Genomic DNA, 12,457 nt, shown 5'->3' with positions numbered 1-12,457 from the left:
GCTGAATTCTTACAATAAAAGGTATCTAAAAATAAAAAGGCTGCCAGTCAAATTAAAGGAACCGTACCTATCGCAACAGCTCCTACCCCTAAACCAAACAAACAAACAAAAAATAATAAATAAAATAAAATAAGAATAGGAAAACAAAATAAAGCAATTTAAAAATAGGAAATCAAAAGCGAGAAGAAAAATAAAAACAATGGGTGCGTAGCTTCTACAGGAAGTCCGTTCAGGTTGCCCTCCACCGGATGGAGCTGCAGATATTCAGAAGGGGCCCATAGCTCCTGTTTCTCTGCATGGCTTCTACTGTCTCATGGATTCTCCCCTGTCGGTCTTACTGGAAGTCCGTTCAGGTTGCCCTCCACCGGACGGAGCTGCAGATATTCAGAAGGGGCCCATAGCTCCTGTTTCTCTGCATGGCTTCTACTGTCTCATGGATTCTCCCCTGTCGGTCTTACCTGTTTCCGCAGCGGCACAAACATTTATCCGATGAAACACAGAGAATATCCTTCCTAAAAATAGCAGAGTACCAAACATATATACATCGTAAATAATCCTGAACTAACCCCTTGCGTTTTGTAGCTAAACTATGTGTGTTGCACTTAACTAGTGTTTTCAAAGATGGTCTATGTGTCTGCGAACTATATGTTTATGTTTTTCTCTCCTAGTCTAACTAAATCCTCCCCCATCTTCTTGTTCCGTTCCGTTGACTCCACTGGACTCTTCTTCCACATAGTCGGTTTTGTCGGGCTTTCTGCTGTGTTTTGTTCTTTGTAGGCAGGTCCAGTTGGTGGCACTTCTGTCCCTTGGAGTGGGTCTTCCAGTCCCCACAGAGTCTGCCTCTGCCAGTCCTTCCAAGTCTCCTTCCTTCATCACGGTGTATGATCAGTAGTGCTGGTCCTCTCTCCTCTTGTCTGGTCGGTTTTACCTTTAATTAAGCAGAGTTAGTAGCACTTATGCTGCTCGAAGTGGGTCTTCCGGCCCACCTTCAAGGGTATCCTCCACCTCATCATCTATATGATACTTAGACAAGTCTGCCAACACCATCTGGATAACTGGTGGATCCTGCCCCCCTCTACTTCCTCTACTCACTACTTCTACTACAAATTTCTCTATTAATACCCTGATACACGGGACACCACAACAACAACATACCACTAAAATTGCCAATCCCACACACACTGACATCACCAAACTCGTAATAACTCCCTTCCATGGTCCAAACATCTTTTCTAGCCACTTGACCCATTCATTGTCTATCCCTGAATTTTCCTTCCATTCTCGTGACAAAGCCCTCAATCCTTCCAAAGCTCGTGTCACACTACCATCGGGTGCAGTATTATTATGGATGAAGGTGCAACACGATGAACCCACAATCTGGCAAACTCCACCTTTCTCTGCTAATAACATGTCTAATGCCATTCTATTCTGTATGGTCATAAGTGAAGTCTGGTCTAGCTGGTCTCTCAGTCCCTCAATGGCCTGAACACTGAAATTAACAAATCTCTGCTGATTGTAATAGAGATAGTTTATCCAGTCTACATTCTTATTGATAGTTACCCACCAAAAGAGTACACTTTCAAACCCTGCAGCAATCTGGTTCCTAGCCTTAAATTCATCTGGGACCCCCCTTGGGACCCCTATACCATCAATCCACACGGTCTTGTCGAAGGATCCGCCAGGTTTGACCTCTCGGGTGTCTCTTCGATGGCTGTGGTGATTGGTCAGGACGTCCGCGGTATCCTCCACTCCGTGCTGCTTGTAAATTCCTCAAGGATGGGTGCCTGCAGATCCTGTCCAGTCCCTGCGAGTGTTCTGGTCGGAGGTTCAGCACGGACGCAGTGGCTCAGATGATACCAGTTGTTACCTTTCTTTCCTCTTACTCTGACTGCATGTGAAGTGGCTTCAGACACCTCCCAAGGTCCGGTCCACCTCGGCTGATCCCACTTTCTTTTGTGTACCTTGATCCTGACCCACTGTCCTGGTTCCACCTTAGACAGCAATGGTACTCGTTCCTCTCCTTCTTCCGGTTTCTGGGGAGAGATACTGATAACAAACTTAGTTAAAGCTTCCATGTAATTGTCTACCTCTTCATCGTCTACTCTACCAGGAAGTGTGCTGGTCATATTAAGAGTTTTTGCAGGTGCAAAGGTGATGCTTGGCTGCATTAGATAGTGTAAACGCAGCTGAGGTCAAGAATGCTACCACCCCATGCGATGTGTTGATTACCAAAGGATGACACATAACAATTTGGGCTGTTTTGTCCACTGCTGTGGCTAATGCTGCCAAATGTTTAGTGCATTGCACTACAGGATCCAATTTTGAGCTATGGTATTGGAGAATTTGTCTTTCCTCATTCCTCCCCCTCTCTGAAAAAGAACAGCATTTGCAATGCCCTCTTTTTCAGAGACATCCAGAGTCAGGAGAGCTTGGAAAGAGGATCTGGTCTGGTCAGAGCATACCCTTTCTTGTTCTGATTCACCACAATCACTACGGTTACCTTGAGGTGAGTGTGTAGGTACCTGTTCGGGGAATCTTAGTGTTACTTTCAGGTCTCTGTTGTCTAGTGCCAGCTGGTGACTGTTGTAAATCAGCCATTCTATCTGAAGTTTGTTTCTGTTTCTGTCTTAGGTTAGCCATCTCGGCGTTTAAGGCGTCCAACATGGCCAAGTGTACATTTAACTGCCCTCCGGTCACTACCATAGTAGTCCCTTGGGCTTCCGGACGGTGATGTGTGGGTGGAGCAACATCATGTCTGAGTATTGTAGTAGACTGGGTGGGTGGTTCAGTGGAATGTGTACACATGTTAGGGTCATTGTGGTGGTGCAACTCCTTAGGTGTAGTTACCTGCTTAGTAGGATCTGAATGCTCCTCATCTCTTAGCGACATCTGCTGGAGAACTTTTAACATATTACTTACATTTTCATATGGAGGAGGGGCCTTAGGTAGGGGTACTGCACCAGAATTCAAAACTGATGGATCAGGGACTGGTAATTTAGGCTGAGGTGCGTCAACGTCTGGAGTCACAAGTCCTTTGCTCATTTCTCTATCTGCCTTGCTTATTACAACTTTCATATGTTGCAAAGCCACCAACTAGTTGGTCCTGCAGCTTTGTCAGCTGTCTTCTGTAGGCTAAAGACTTCAGTAGCCCTCCTCGATCTAATTTCTCCTGCTGTGCCCCAACTTCTCCCTGCTGGTGTTCCAAGATTTGTAATCTCTGTGCAGCTGGAGGAACAGGCTCACTTGAAACAGGATACAATCCCCTAGTTACCCATTTATGAAATAATTTTTTTTATATTTCTCACCTTCCTTGTCTCTACCTTTTGCTGGTGTGGTGTCTTTGATCCTATTGATAACTACCTGCTGCAATTGTCTTGCTGTTAGATCTCCCATTTTAGGTTAAGTTTACTGTATATATTGCTATCAAAGACCTGAGCCGTCAAAGTCAAACACAAGTGTGATGGACTGGATAAAGTGTCAAGCTAAAAGGCAACACACACCAAGTTATTCACCTGGGGAAGAACTGGTCTTACTCAGAAATGGGGAGTCGCAGATAATGTCAGTCACTCGTGATGTCACTTTAGCTCCGCCCCTTGAGGGTCGTCCAGGGCCCCCAGTGGGATTCCTCCAATTCACTATCAACTACAGAGGGGAGCACATACAGTATTTCTAAAGTTTAACATCAACACTACAATGGAGGCCTTAAACTTTTGGATCACGTAGACATGTGTTCCTAACTTCACAACCCCCACACATTAGAACAAAGAAACAATAGAACAATCTCTCAACAATACATGCACCAACACACCCAGCAAATCTCTTATCACAATCAACAAGCACTGTGTTACTCTCAAATAATTTTAATCTTATTCATTTACATTACATTTTCAGCATTTAGCAGACGCTTTTATCCAAAGCGACTTACACAATGACCTGAACACGATGAGCAATTGAGGGTTAAGGGCCTTGCTCAGGGACCCAACAGTGGCAACTTGGTGGTGGCAGGGGCTTGAACCGGCAACCTTCTGCTTACTAGCCCAGTACCTTAACCACTGAACTATCACTGGCCCCTATTCAATATAACAACCCTGATTAAGGAGATTTTCCTTAATTACTTGTGAAAATGTTTTACTCTTTTCAGTTGTGAGGGATAATACTTTTCACAAATGGATGAAATCTACTCTAAGTGCCCCCCCTTCCTAGTTTAAGAATTAAAACCTATTGTTCGGATACAATATGCCAGGGCTTGCAAGTCAATGGATTCTTCCAGACGCCACCCACCTTAAAACACACTTAATAAGGTACCATATCATATACTTCGTCTCAACTCATAGTTATCTTAAGATTATAAAATAAAATTAAATTATAAAATTATCTACAACAACTTACACACCCCAGGCATACGAAGACAAAATAGCCGATGGACAAAAGATACGGCAAGCTGCGCACATAGAGCCAAAATGGTCGGCGGACAAAAGATAACATGCTGCGCATCCAGAGCCAAAATGGCGCCGACGAACAAAAGAAAACACGCTGCGCATCCAGAGCCAAAATGGCGCCGACGAACAAAAAAAAACACGCTGCGCATCCAGAGCCAAAATGGCGCCGACGAACAAAAGAAAACACGCTGCGCATCCAGAGCCAAAATGGCCGACAGGCAGAAAACAACACGTGGGCAAGATGGCCGACAAACAAAAGGTAACACACAGACAAGATGGCCGTCAGACCAAAATAACACAAAGCACACACACGGTTTCACCCGCGGTTCGCAGACAAATATACACAGAGATTTACTGACAAACAAAACTCCTGATGTACTATTTTCGAACCGAATTTAGAATTTAGAATAATCAAATTAATCGGGCCCCGCTACCAAAACAGACAGGCTCTTTAAAATTTAGAACACTCAAATCAGGCGAGTCCCGTTACCAAAACAGACAGACTCTTTAAAATTCAGAACGCTCAAATCAGGCGAGTCCCGTTACCAACACAGACAGACTCTTTCAAGATTTGTGACACTCGAATTAATCGAATCCCGTTACCAAAACAGACAGATTCGTTAAAATTTAGAACACTCAAATCAGGCGAGTCCCGTTACCAAAACAGACAGACTCTTTCAAGATTTGTGTCACTCGAATTAATCGAATCCCGTTACCAAAACAGACAGATTCGTTAGAATTTAGAACGATCGAATCAGGCGAGTCCCGTTACCAAAACAGACAGACTCTCCTTCCACTCCGATAGTGCCCCGGGCTCCGACCCAGCCGAACACAATGGCGCCCTGTACAGTTTATTTAGACCGGTCTGGTTCAAACTCAGCAATCAGGAAACATACATTTTTAGCTCCAGCATATATTCACAGTTTTAAACTATCTAATGATACTTTAGTAATTTAATCAGACACTTACGGATTCTCAGATTCAATTTCACACTCACTACGCTAAATAATAAGTGCAGCTAATCTATACAGAGAACGTCTGTTTACCTTGTGTAGGCGCGCCTTGTAGTGAGTACAAAAGATTTCCAGAATCCAGGTCTTAGCTCAGTCAGTTGAATCAATTTGATGCTATTTCAGGCCTCTTCGAACCATCCACTGCTACCATCTGTTACGACGAATCTTTTTGTCGAGAGGCCTTGAAGAAGCAGTTGGAGAATCCAGAAAGTACTCTTCAAAAACACTTTATTAAGTGTAAGAAATGATCTGTGAATATATGTCAGAGCTAAGCCGATCGGCGCTCCTTTTCTCCTGCAATCCAGATGATCGCCAGCCAAAAAGAGAGCCTTGCGTCTGAGCTAAGCTAGGCTCCTCCTCCTTCACTGCTGGTGGAGCCAATGAAATGTGCTAAAAAAAGCCCAGGGCTCCGCCCCTCCCCCCCCTACGGCAGACATCTGGAGGGTCCCTAACAAGGGATCACGGTAGGCGCCATTTTGAATGCACCTACCAGACAAAGAGCCACGTGGGGAAATGCCGTACAACTTCTCACATTGAATTTACGTTTTTTTATGTTCCGAAAATCCTAACAGAAGTAACAATTTAAGTAACATACTTGTTTTGTATGAAAAAGTTCAAACTAGATATGCTTGAGTAAAGTACACTTAAAGTACACAGGTTCCAGTCTGTGCTTTGCAGTGTGCATGTGCAACAAAGCATAGCGGGAGAACTTTCCAGACTCAGGATTAGCTGTTGGATTCACAACTTTTTCTGAGATAAGTTACTTAAGTTAATTACATTTTTAGATATGGTTTCATAAGTCACAACTGCTTTTTTGCACACGACAGGCTAATGCTAATAGTCAGTAATTAGCATGGCTAGCTTGTTAGTTAAAATACCACATAGTCTCTAAAGAACATAGCCTACACATTTATGATTTATGGGTTCTCACTATGGCGCCCAGAGAGGCAGCCACGGTGTTTTGGTGTCTCGTGTGTTTGTTTGTTTTACTTGTTAAACTCGCGTATAGTAACACAATTCGTATAACTTTTAATCAAAATGAGCTTCTATACATCAGAGGCTTAACTCCACTAAACAGTTTACTGGATTTAGAGCGCATACCAGCTGAAATTCTTCGGAGTAACGCACCGGGAGATCACCAGCCGGCATCCCGCTATGATGCGCAGTAGCGACGGAGAAATCGCGGAAGACGAGGCGGCGCGCTCGCGCGTCTTCGGAGACGCGGCTTTAGACCAGCACTTCCCGGTATACTTCTCTCTAACGTGCGCTCTCTCAGCAATAAAATGGACGAATTAAAACTGCTGGTAAGAACGACTAAAGACTTCTCTACCGCTTCTGCTTTGTGCTTCAGTGAGACGTGGTTAAATGACACAATTCCCGATGCTGCGGTGGAGCTTCCCGGTTTTTCACTGCACAGAGCAGACCGCGACCCTGTTCTCACTCAGAAAACTAAAGGCGGAGGAGTGTGTTTTTATATTAACCACAGATGGTGCACAGACGCAACTGTTTTGGACAGGACATGCTCTCCGGATCTGGAAACTCTTACTATCTGCTGTAATCCATTCTACTCACCCCGGGAATTTAATTATATTATTCTGGTTGGAGTATACATTCATCCAATGGCACATGCCAGCCTAGCCCAACAACAGCTGGCTGACCAGATTACAGAAGTTGAGCAGCAACACCCAGACTCTCCTATCATCATCATGGGAGATTTTAACCACACCAAACTGAGTGCTGAACTGCCTAAATATAAACAGTTGATCGATTGTCCCACCAGAGAAGATAAGACTCTCGACCACTGCTACATCACCATCAAGGACGCTTACCAGGCCTCAATTCGTGCCCCACTTGGTAACTCGGACCACTCACTTATTCATCTCATCCCCTCATATAAACAAAAGCTTAAAACCACAAAGCCTGAGAGGAAGTCAGTGAAAATTTGGTCTCATGAAGCCATAGAGAATTTAAAGGAATGTCTGGACTCAACAAACTGGGACTCCTTTAAATCTGCAAATAACAACCTGGACGACTATGCGGATGCAGTCACCTCATACATAAGCTTCTGTGAAGAGACTTGCATCCCATCAAAGACCATCTATGCATATCAGAACAATAAACCCTGGTTCTCAAATAAACTTAGGGAACTGCGCAAAGAAAAAGAGATGGCTTTTAAAAGTGGGGACCGCGATGCTTACAGAAAAGCAAATAAGACATTAAACAAGGGAATTAAAGCTGCCAAACACAAATACAGGAAAAATCTGGAGCAGAAATTCTCCTCAAATGACTGTTCCTCCATCTGGAAAGGACTTCAATCCAACACAAACTACAAACCCAAACCATCAAACGCAACTGTGGACCCCCTGCTGCCAAACTAGCTCAATAACTTCTATTCGAGATTTGAAACACAAAGGACATCTCCCTCCTCCCCCCTGCCAAGCTATAGTCTACTGCCTGTTCACACCTCACCCCCAACACCTGCAACCCCCACCCCACCTCCACCCATCACCTTCACTGAACAGCAGGTCGGCTGTGTTCTCAGGAAACAGAAGATCAGGAAAGCTGCTGGACCTGATGGCATCTCACCTGCTACACTCAGGCATTGTTCTGATCAACTATCTCCCATCCTCACTGATCTTTTCAATCAGTCCCTGAACATGTCTGCTGTTCCTGCATGCTTCAAAACCTCTGGCATCGTTCCAGTTCCAAAAAAGCAGAAGATTTCCTGCCTGAACGACTACAGACCAGTGGCCCTAACATCTGTGGTGATGAAGTGTTTTGAGAGACTGGTACTTCAACAACTTAAAGTTATGACTCATGACATTCAGGATCCTCTCCAGTTTGCATATAGAGCCAACAGGTCTGTAGATGATGCCATTAATTTGGCTCTCTCTTACATCCTGCAACACCTGGACAGCCCTTCTACGTATGCTCGTGTGCTGTTTGTAGATTTTAGTTCTGCTTTTAACAATATCATTCCTGACCTTCTGCTTCAAAAACTGTGGCAGCTCAATGTACCCCCATCTATCTGCTACTGGATCCACAACTTCCTGTCTAACAGGAAACAGTATGTAAAGGTGGGTGACCACATTTCAGATCCTCTCTGCCTCAGCACTGGCGCTCCACAGGGATGTGTGCTCTCTCCTCTGCTCTACTCCCTCTACACCAATGACTGCAGATCTAACAGCAACTCAGTTAAGCTCATTAAATTTGCAGATGACACTACCCTGATCGGACTCATTTCAAACAACGACGAGTCCACATACCGGGAGGAATTAACACAGCTGGTGTCATGGTGTGGTAAATACAACCTGGAGCTAAACACACAAAAAACGGTGGAGATGATCATTGACTTCAGGAAAAAACCTTCTCCACTGCCTCCGCTGGTCATACACGGCTCCACAGTCAGCAGAGCCGAGTCCTGTAAATTCCTGGGCACGACCATCCAACAGGATCTTAAATGGGACAGGCATGGCACAGCAGTTATGAAGAAGGCCCAGCAGCGCTTGTACTTCCTGAGACAGCTTAAGAAACTTAGACTGCCCCAAGCTCTGCTGGTTCAATTCTACACTGCGATAATCGAGTCCGTCATCACAGCTTCAAACGTAAGCTACAGCGTACAGTGAGATGTGCAGAGAAAATCATCGGCTGTCATCTTCCCACCCTAGAAGATCTACACTCCTCTAGGATGAAAAAGAGGGCAAGGAAGCTTATGGCAGACTCTTCTCACCCCGGTCACTCATTTTTTCAGAGGTTCTCATCTCAGCGGAGACAGAGAGTGAGAGCATTAAAGACTCGTACAAACCGCCACCTCCACAGCTTCTTTCCCCAGGCAATCAGCTTACTCAACAAGGACTACTCCCACATCCCTCCGTTTTAATAAATGCTCGTGGGTTTCACACAAGCTTCCCGCATTTTAATAGTTAATGCACATATGCACCTTATGTGTAAATAATCTCTATTGCACAATTTTTTATCACTACTATATTGTTTATTTTATTCTATGTATATATATATACCATTGTTTATTGTTTATTATACGTTTAGATATAGTGTACCTTTTACTATTTAACTTGTATGTATGTTGACACCTGCACCTAAAGAAATTCCTTGTACATCTGCTACTTGGCGAATAAAAAAGATTCTGATTCTGATTCTGATTCTGATATAAGGTCCCAAATCTTTTTAACCCAGGTAATTCTTATTTACATGGAGTGGTACTGTGGTGTATTTATTTAAAATGTAGTTAATGCTTGGTGGTGCTTGTCTGATCTTTTGTGTCTCGTCCCGTCCTCAATCACAGACACTGGTTGGTGGATGAAGGTTTTTTTTTATTGATCTGCAACAAGTTCAGCAACCACATAAAGTCAACGAAATGGTCAGCAAGCCAGACCACAGCAGTGCTCATTCTATCTGCTGCGGCTGTTTACAGTTTTCTTTATATAATAATCAAAATTATCAAACCAATGATCGTATAGTATAATAATATACATATAATTACAAATGTTCTTATATAATAATTAAAATACATATACATAATACATATAATTCCATATTCATAAATATAATACATATTATAGCTCCTAATATCTATAGCTTCTAGTATATTATCTATTATAGCTTCTAATATCTATTATAGCAATCTAATATAGTTATTTTTTATACTTATAATAACAATAATAAATAATAAATGCATACCGCTATATTTCCTATGACACATAAATATTGTTACCACACCATCTTTTTTTGTATTTGTACACTGCCGTCTTGTGGCGGACACAAAATACTATAATGGCGGCAAAGCCAAAAAATTTTTTACAACGTAAACTTAACAGTGACAAAATAAATAATCCACAATGACAAAATTAACAAACCCACCTGCAACGAGTTTAGCAACCACATACAGTCAACGGAATGGTCAGCTAGCCAGCCTAAACAGAACAGGCTAATCAGTAACTGAGCACATGTGATTTACAAACTTCGATTAAAAGGGTGTAAAATAGCCTGTATTCACTACCGGCTCATGAATGTTAATCTACATACTGTTAATGAACAAAATATAGCAGAGCTGAGCAGTTACTAGCTTAATAAAAGTATATATTTAAGAGTACTTTGCTTAGACGAACTTACCCACAGCAGTGCTCACTCTATCTGCTGCGGATCTCCCAGCATTCAATTAGCTTAATAGAAAAAGGTGCTGGCGGCATATGACCAAAAGATGTCGCTGAACTCATTTGCAGGAATTTAACAAACTATACACATAAACATGAGCAACTTTTAACACTGTTACATCAGCATGTGTCATTTTTGGTTTGATCATTAGATTTTAACGGGACACTTAGTAGTTCAACGAATCATTCAACTAAACAATGGCTCGTCTGGGATTTGAACCCGGGACCTCTCGCACCCAAAGCGAGAATCATACCGCTAGACCAACGAGCCAGTGGGAACATTGTGATACATTGTGATACTTTGATCATATTTAAAGCCAAGAGTTTGGCAAATTTTTTTAGTCAGTCAACAAAGACTTGGATTTTAGACACCTCCCGATATTTACCAAAGAATCACAAATCCTGGACAAACCATCCTACTACGACTAAAAGTCCTTCAAATTTACCCAAATATTACAGTAACCAAATAACTAAAGTTAAAAATCTTTAGGTCAACATTTTTAAAATGATTAAATCAACTTTAATTTACATGTCATTGATCAGTTGGTTCAATTTGTTGTTGTTTTTTACATACAAATCAGAAAAATAAACCAGATCTTGTCTAATAATAATGTTCAGTGCCAAAAAAATCAGCATTTAATATTCTTTAATAATAAAGTTAGTAATATTTATTTCTTTTTCTACATAAAACAAACGTTATGATGTTTTGTGTTATCGGTAATTAATACTAAAGATTGAAATAAATTTACATTGACATGAGATTTTTCTTGTCGTGTTGACTTCATACTCTGCACTGTTTGACTTTCCTTCACAATGACAGTGCTTTACATTTAAACATGGATTCACAAAACCTCTCGATGGATTTTAGAATAACTCTGGCAGCATGATTTTATAAAGTTTTTTGTTTGTTTTAATTGTACTAGGACAAAGTTTAAGCTAAAGGTTAGAATTTTAATAATGTGACCTGGCATCCATGTAGAAAGCTGTTCAAGTTTTGCCATTTAATCGCCCCATTTCATTTCCATTTGCACACTGGGATTAGAACCTGAAGATGGGTAAACAAAGGCTCGACCAAGATTTGAACCCAGGACCTCTCATACCCTCAGCGAGAATCATACCCCTAGACCAACGAGTCAGCCTGGATGAATGCCAGGGCATTTCTTTGACCTCCGTGGCTTAGCGTCAAAACCATGTTGACACGTTGCACTGGGAAGTGTATTCATAACAAAACAAAATTCAATGCAGAGCTTCATTAAAGCATTTCTACCAGTTTAAGCATGAGGTGTCATTAAAGGCATGAAGGGTATTTGCATCGACATAAGCTTACCAACTTCTACCAGTGTATCAGCATGTGTCATTTTTGTTTGATCATTAGATTTTAACGGGACACTTGATAAGTTTTTTGCATAGTTTAATGAAGCATTAGACTGAGCACGGGCTTGTCCGGGATTTGAACCCGGGATCTCTCGCACCCGAAGCGAGAATCATACCCCTAGACCAACGAGCCAGCGGGAACAAGAGTCTTTGTGTTACTTTGATCTGAGTGACTGACCTTCAAAACTATGTTATCTGGTTGAGCTGGTAAGTGTGGTCGGTGCTTGCATTACAAAACCATCAACCTCCAGTATCAGTACATAGACTGGTTATAACCTCTTTTTAAAGAGTTAAAACATGAACAATATTTAAAAGCTCCAAATAGTAAAAACTTATTTTAATTAGTCAACTGTCAGGACTAGGAAGCATTTGAAAGCTTTGTGCTGTTTTCATAAAGTACCTTTGTAACCCCATGTAATTAGACAGGATTTACATGTTTACCAATTTAATGCCACCTTTG

At 42.1% G+C, this 12,457-nt stretch overlaps 2 non-coding genes across 2 annotated transcripts; both read right to left on the bottom strand.

Moving 5' to 3' along the window:
- Positions 1-10,822: 10,822 nt before the first annotated feature.
- On the bottom strand, positions 10,823-10,894 carry trnap-ugg (transfer RNA proline (anticodon UGG)). Its single transcript has one exon. It is a non-coding gene; the product is annotated as a tRNA-Pro (tRNA).
- A 1,164-nt stretch (positions 10,895-12,058) lies between these two features.
- Positions 12,059-12,130, bottom strand: trnap-cgg (transfer RNA proline (anticodon CGG)). Its single transcript has one exon. It is a non-coding gene; the product is annotated as a tRNA-Pro (tRNA).
- Between the last annotated feature and the right edge of the window lie 327 nt (positions 12,131-12,457).

Source organism: Trichomycterus rosablanca, chromosome 4, assembly GCF_030014385.1.
Source record: "Trichomycterus rosablanca isolate fTriRos1 chromosome 4, fTriRos1.hap1, whole genome shotgun sequence".
In the NCBI taxonomy this organism is placed as follows: domain Eukaryota; kingdom Metazoa; phylum Chordata; class Actinopteri; order Siluriformes; family Trichomycteridae; genus Trichomycterus; species Trichomycterus rosablanca.
The sequence above is the reverse complement of the archived record's forward strand: the minus strand, read 5'-3'. Positions and strand labels throughout refer to the sequence as shown.